The sequence below is a fragment of the Mycetomoellerius zeteki genome, unplaced genomic scaffold (genome assembly GCF_001594055.1).
Source record: "Mycetomoellerius zeteki isolate Tzet28-1 unplaced genomic scaffold, Tzet1.0 scaffold64, whole genome shotgun sequence".
Taxonomy (NCBI): domain Eukaryota; kingdom Metazoa; phylum Arthropoda; class Insecta; order Hymenoptera; family Formicidae; genus Mycetomoellerius; species Mycetomoellerius zeteki.
In genome coordinates, this window is record NW_017257654.1 from 1,637,966 (window position 1) to 1,643,501 (window position 5,536).

Sequence of the window (5,536 nt, forward strand, 5' to 3'; positions counted from 1 at the left end):
GAGAATAGAGATAAAAAAGGAACAGATGGTTAGAATAAATATAGTAACATTAAGAATACGCGAAGCATCCGCTTTTGCTCTAACTTTAATTGAAAGCGTTACTTCATTCGCGTCACTCTCTTTTCACGATAAAGTATGCGTGATGTGCCGCATGGTCGATCTAAAGAAATTCTGCTAATTAATTTGAATCGCGTTCTTTTCCCGATTATAAACACAACTGATTTCCAATGCATTTAATATTGTTTTGTGTAATATATGAAGCGTGTCACGGCAAATCGTTGTGTCAAAATTGTGAAAATGCATTTTATTGTATGAGTGGGTTATAAGTGCTGCATTTATCACATACTAATATTTGGTGAGTGACTTGAAAAGTTTGCTGTTACAAGCGGAAAAAATTGAGCATTTCAAAACGTTGTAAGTGCAATTGGCATTTTTACTTATTGTTAGATTCACAATGTTTTGACCTGCACTTAGACCTACAACGTTTGAAAATTTTAGTAATTTTGACACGACTTTTTTGTACACTATGGAATTATTTAATTAAAAATTTGTGTAAAGACTAATTGCTCATATCTTTAGTTATTACGGTAATTGTCAAATTTTAGAATTGTTTTCAAGAGAATAAGTTTTTCCTTTTTCTTGAAAAATCTTAAAAATACGGGAGGGCTCCGTTTGTCTACAAAACGATTGCCTACAGCTTCGTTTGCATACAGCAATATTGCACACAACGTATTGTACACACGGCATTATTGCACACAGCACATTGTACACACGACATTATTGCATACAGCGTATTGCCCACAGGATATTATTACACACAGCGTATATTATATAAAATACGCTGTGTGCAATAATGTCGTGTGTGCAATACGCTGTGTGCAATATTGACGTGTGTGCAATGTGCTGCTGTGTACAATATTGTCCTGTGTGAAATACGCTGTGTGCAATATTGTCCTGTGTGCAATACGCTGTGTGCAAACGAAGCTGTAGGCAATCGTTTTGTAGGCAAATGGGATCTTTCCAAAAATACACTTACAATGTTTTGCTTTAGTATGCTTCATGTATCGTTTATCACAGGTTGTATTGCGGAACATTCAACATGATTTCTAAATCTAACTAATATCTACGATGTAACATTTTTATCGCGTCACTAAAAGACGATGGAGACTGTCGGATGGAATATATATCGAGCGAAGGTCTTTGCCCTAGGACGGCGCGGCGGTTCGTAGACGGTCGATGGCCAGGGTAACAACCGAGTAGACTTCTTCCCCACTCAAGGATATCTACCCTTTTATACGGGCTGGCTCGCACCGAAATTGAGCTTCAGACGAACCATTTTATGGCACTATTAATGATATCAACACACAGTAAAAAATATTTTATATTTGCGTTAGAAATGGTCCACTCAAGTCCTTGTTAAAATTTTGTGTTGAATGTTTAGTACATCTGAGTGTTAATTTAACATAATATGATGGTGTTATTTGAATATTTTATGTTAAATTGATATTCAACATTTCTTAACACAATTTATGAATAAGTGAACGAATAACACAAAAATATTTTTATAAACGAAGATTCTAATAAATGAATAAAATGTGTTAATTTAATATATCATAAATGATAATTTCAGTGAAGAAATATGATTGCTTGCAAAGTGTATCAGTATTACATTTGTTGTTTTAATTTTTACATAATATTTGTGTTACTTTCTAATGCTTGGTTTATGCATTGGTCTTAACTTTAAAATCTTAAAATTCAGCCAATAGGGCTGCCAGTCTTAATTGGTTCTAACGGAAATTTGTATTCCATTGGCTGAATTTTAAGATTTTAGGGTTAAGATCGAAGTATAAACCAGGCATTACATATTTTGTGTTACTTTAATACAAAATTTATTTGATTGTTTGGGATATGTATATTAAATTTAACACAAATTTCCAACTGTGCAAATATTACATCATATCACGAGTAAACTGAAATCTGTCAGTAGTGAATGTATATTTACATGATTGATATCGATCTCTGATATTTAACAAATTTAATTAAAAGATAATGATCTCTCCCGTGCTAGTAATCGATAGCTCTTAATACCTCAGCTTTTATTCTATAGCGACTTTGATGATAACAACGACATAAAAGAAAGGCATCAGGAGATGAGTATCTTTAATTAAGAAGACAGTTTTAATCAGACAGTTTCGGCAGGCGAATCTCGATACGTCGGAAGACTCAAAGACAAGCTGAATCACAGATGCACCGTACATTTAACTCGATTGAGCATCACCGTCTTACTGTTATACACATAGCGCCCGTTAACGAAGACAAATAGGTTTCGCGAAGGTCAACGGCTTGCATAATCATTGCTCAGCAAGAAAGCATTCGCGTAATCTTAATAGATAATATTAAGAGATAATCAAATAATTCTAAAGTAATTTCAAATGTAATTTATTATGCAATATCAGTATCCAGTATTTAATATTATTTAGTAATTTATGACAACCCATTCGTTTGGATTATATCTTTTCTTGCTGATTATGCCTCTTCGCAGGATGCTAAATTTAGTTCTTTGGTAGTAGATCGTTTTCATCGCACTCTGGCTTCCCGTGTGTCTCGCAACATTTACCGGTGTCATGTAATGCCACGTAAACTCCCTTTCTTACGCAAACGTAATTTATCTCAGCGATAAAAGTCCTCGTGTCTATCGATCTCCGCCATGATGTGTGGACGCTTTTACGCGGGACGACTTTAGAACGACGTAGCATGGGAGACGTGAGTGCACGGCCCCGTTGTGTACTCTTGGAACCACTCGTAGACTAACGAAAGATTATGCATTTTCATCGTCACGAATGAAGATACCGCGATAGAATAAGCACTTTAGCTCAACCTTCCTGTAACCGCATCGCTGGCCTGTTATACAATATTATAAAGTCTTGGCAGGATCCTAGTCAGCTTGCTATCCCTCGCTGTCATTGTGTTGGAGGCTTAGTTCCAATTAACCAATTTTATAACATACAATGACAAAAAAGAGAGAATAAGGAGACATGTGGCCTTTCATATGGTCTTTATTACATATAATTTAATAAATAAATTTAAATAACACTTTTTTTAATGAACTCCACATAAAGTTTTACGACTTTCAGTTAAGGCCTGAAACGTCGTAGGATGTTAACTATGGTTGTTATCTATCCAGTTTTTTGAACGAATCTTCGACTAGCTGCTTTAATGACTTCTTTTTTCTAGCTGGAAATAGTAGTGTAGAGTGATGGTCTTATCGGTACGAATATTCAAATTACACGAAAGAAAGAGACAGTCAACTTTTCTCCAGAAAAGAAATAGCCGGTATAACAGAGCTTATAACTTAACCTGGAAATAGTCTAATTTTTCTTTTCGTAAACTGTCACCTAGAATATTTTTTGCACCCTAATTATAAGGTCACTATTATTAACTATATTTTGTATATTATTGATTATTCTATAATTTATTATTCTCGAAACCATTATGCATGTAAATTTACTCAATATTTTCTCAAAAAAGTAAGATGAAATAAAAAAAATTGTGACTAAACTTCTTCAATTTTTTATTATTGAGATAAAAACCATCCTAGGTGACTATTTCCGAGTTAACCTTGATAACTTTTTTTTATAGTGAATTCGATCGCTCCCACTACACTGGATCAGTGCATATTAAAACCTGGTTTATATAAAATATCTCAATGCAGTAATACAATATAATCAACTTTGACAATATATGAAATGATACACATATATTTTGTTAAATAACGTGATAATATTATTTAATCATTAGTAGATAGTTAATCGTTTAAAATATTTATATACTTTTACTTAATTTTGCTAATTTCATGTAAAGCAGCTTTCAGTATGCACTGATCTAGTGTAGTGCAAGTGACCGAATTCGCTATTAGTTTCTCATTTTCTTTGAGTTAGCAACAAACTATTGTGTCGAACATTTTCATTATTTTTTCTTTTTTTCGACTTCCGACGGAATACTGATCTGAAGGTGGCAACAGTGGTAGTAACGCAAAAGTAATGGAAAATACAAATATGCGGAACGCGAACAAATGCGCCGAGTTCGTCGTTATGAAAGAATGACGTAGGAACCCATCGTGAGTTATGCATTGCTGATCTAGAAAAAACCGGCTCCTCTAATGTCGGTGTAACTTGCAGTTTCGTAATTCTCGGTCGTTAACAAAGGAGAGCTGCAGTGCGACGACATGTGCCTTTGCCTTGTGCCTTGTGAAATGAGCTTCATGAACATCGTCGCTTAGCATGGAAGCAGATATAAGTATATTAAGCTAGTGACATATGGGACGACTCCTCGTCGTACTCGGTTGGCGGGATACGAGCGTGAATCACACGGACGATATATACCTGCGAGTGACAACGATAATAGAGCGCGATATCGCTACGCTATTTTCGCGCGTCGCACGATAATACCGTACTTGTTTGCACACCGCCAACATCATGTGCTACGGCTTTGTATTCATAAAACAAAACGAGACTCATTCGGTCGGGATGAGAATTTCATCTGTGAAAAACTAGATGAAACCGAGAAACTGCGATGGTCACTCGTAGAGACAACGAAATCATAGAAAGAGAATGGAAAAAATGTTGAAGTTCTTATAAGAATAAGAATTCATTCCGATTTATCTATCTAATCTTACATGATTGCGTAAAGTTCCTCCGAAAACACGTAGAATTTTAATTGCTCGGCATTATGTTTCGTGTTATCTGTATTAACAACGGCATTTATAAACAGCACGATATAATGCTGCTATCTACGTCTCTCCATGTTTTGTTACATGCTCGTATTTCCGCGTACATTTACCTACGTTTCAAGCCAAGCTCGAAAAGGCAAGCATAATTAACGGGCACACTCGGCGTTTTGGAGCATAAAAACCATTATTGTTAGCTAAATTGAACATCTTTTTCTGGAGAAAGAGATTTTATACAAAAAAGAATTATAATTTAACATAATTTAAGAGACCATATTCGGTTAAGGCGGAGTCTTGATGTCTAATAATATTTTTGTGAATTTTTATAATTTTCAATTCAAGCAAATCATATGCCGATTATTTGTCGGTCTTAAAATAGTCTAAACTGAAGCTGGAGTAGGTAAATTATTTTAATTATCTGAATATGTGAAATTCAATTACAAATTTGTTCTTTGGATTTTTTTTTGAATTGTCATTGCTAGTCGATTTTCGGTGTAAATATTTTTTAATTAATCGTTGGTCAACCCCTGTTAAGTTAACACCCCCCCCCCACCAGCGATAAATGAATTCTAATACATCTCAAAATTAAATGCTAATTAGATGCTAATTAAGTGCTGAAGTGCGGAATTAGGTGCTCGAACCGTTTGGCAGAAAAAAAATTAATGAGGGAGGGCTAGCTTAATATTAAGTTAGCCTCCCCAATAAAAAAAAATCAACATTTATTGCGTAAATAAACAAAACAAGTACATCAGAATTAAGTGCTAATTAGATCCAAGGAATTACTAAAATATTTCGAAAATATATATTATA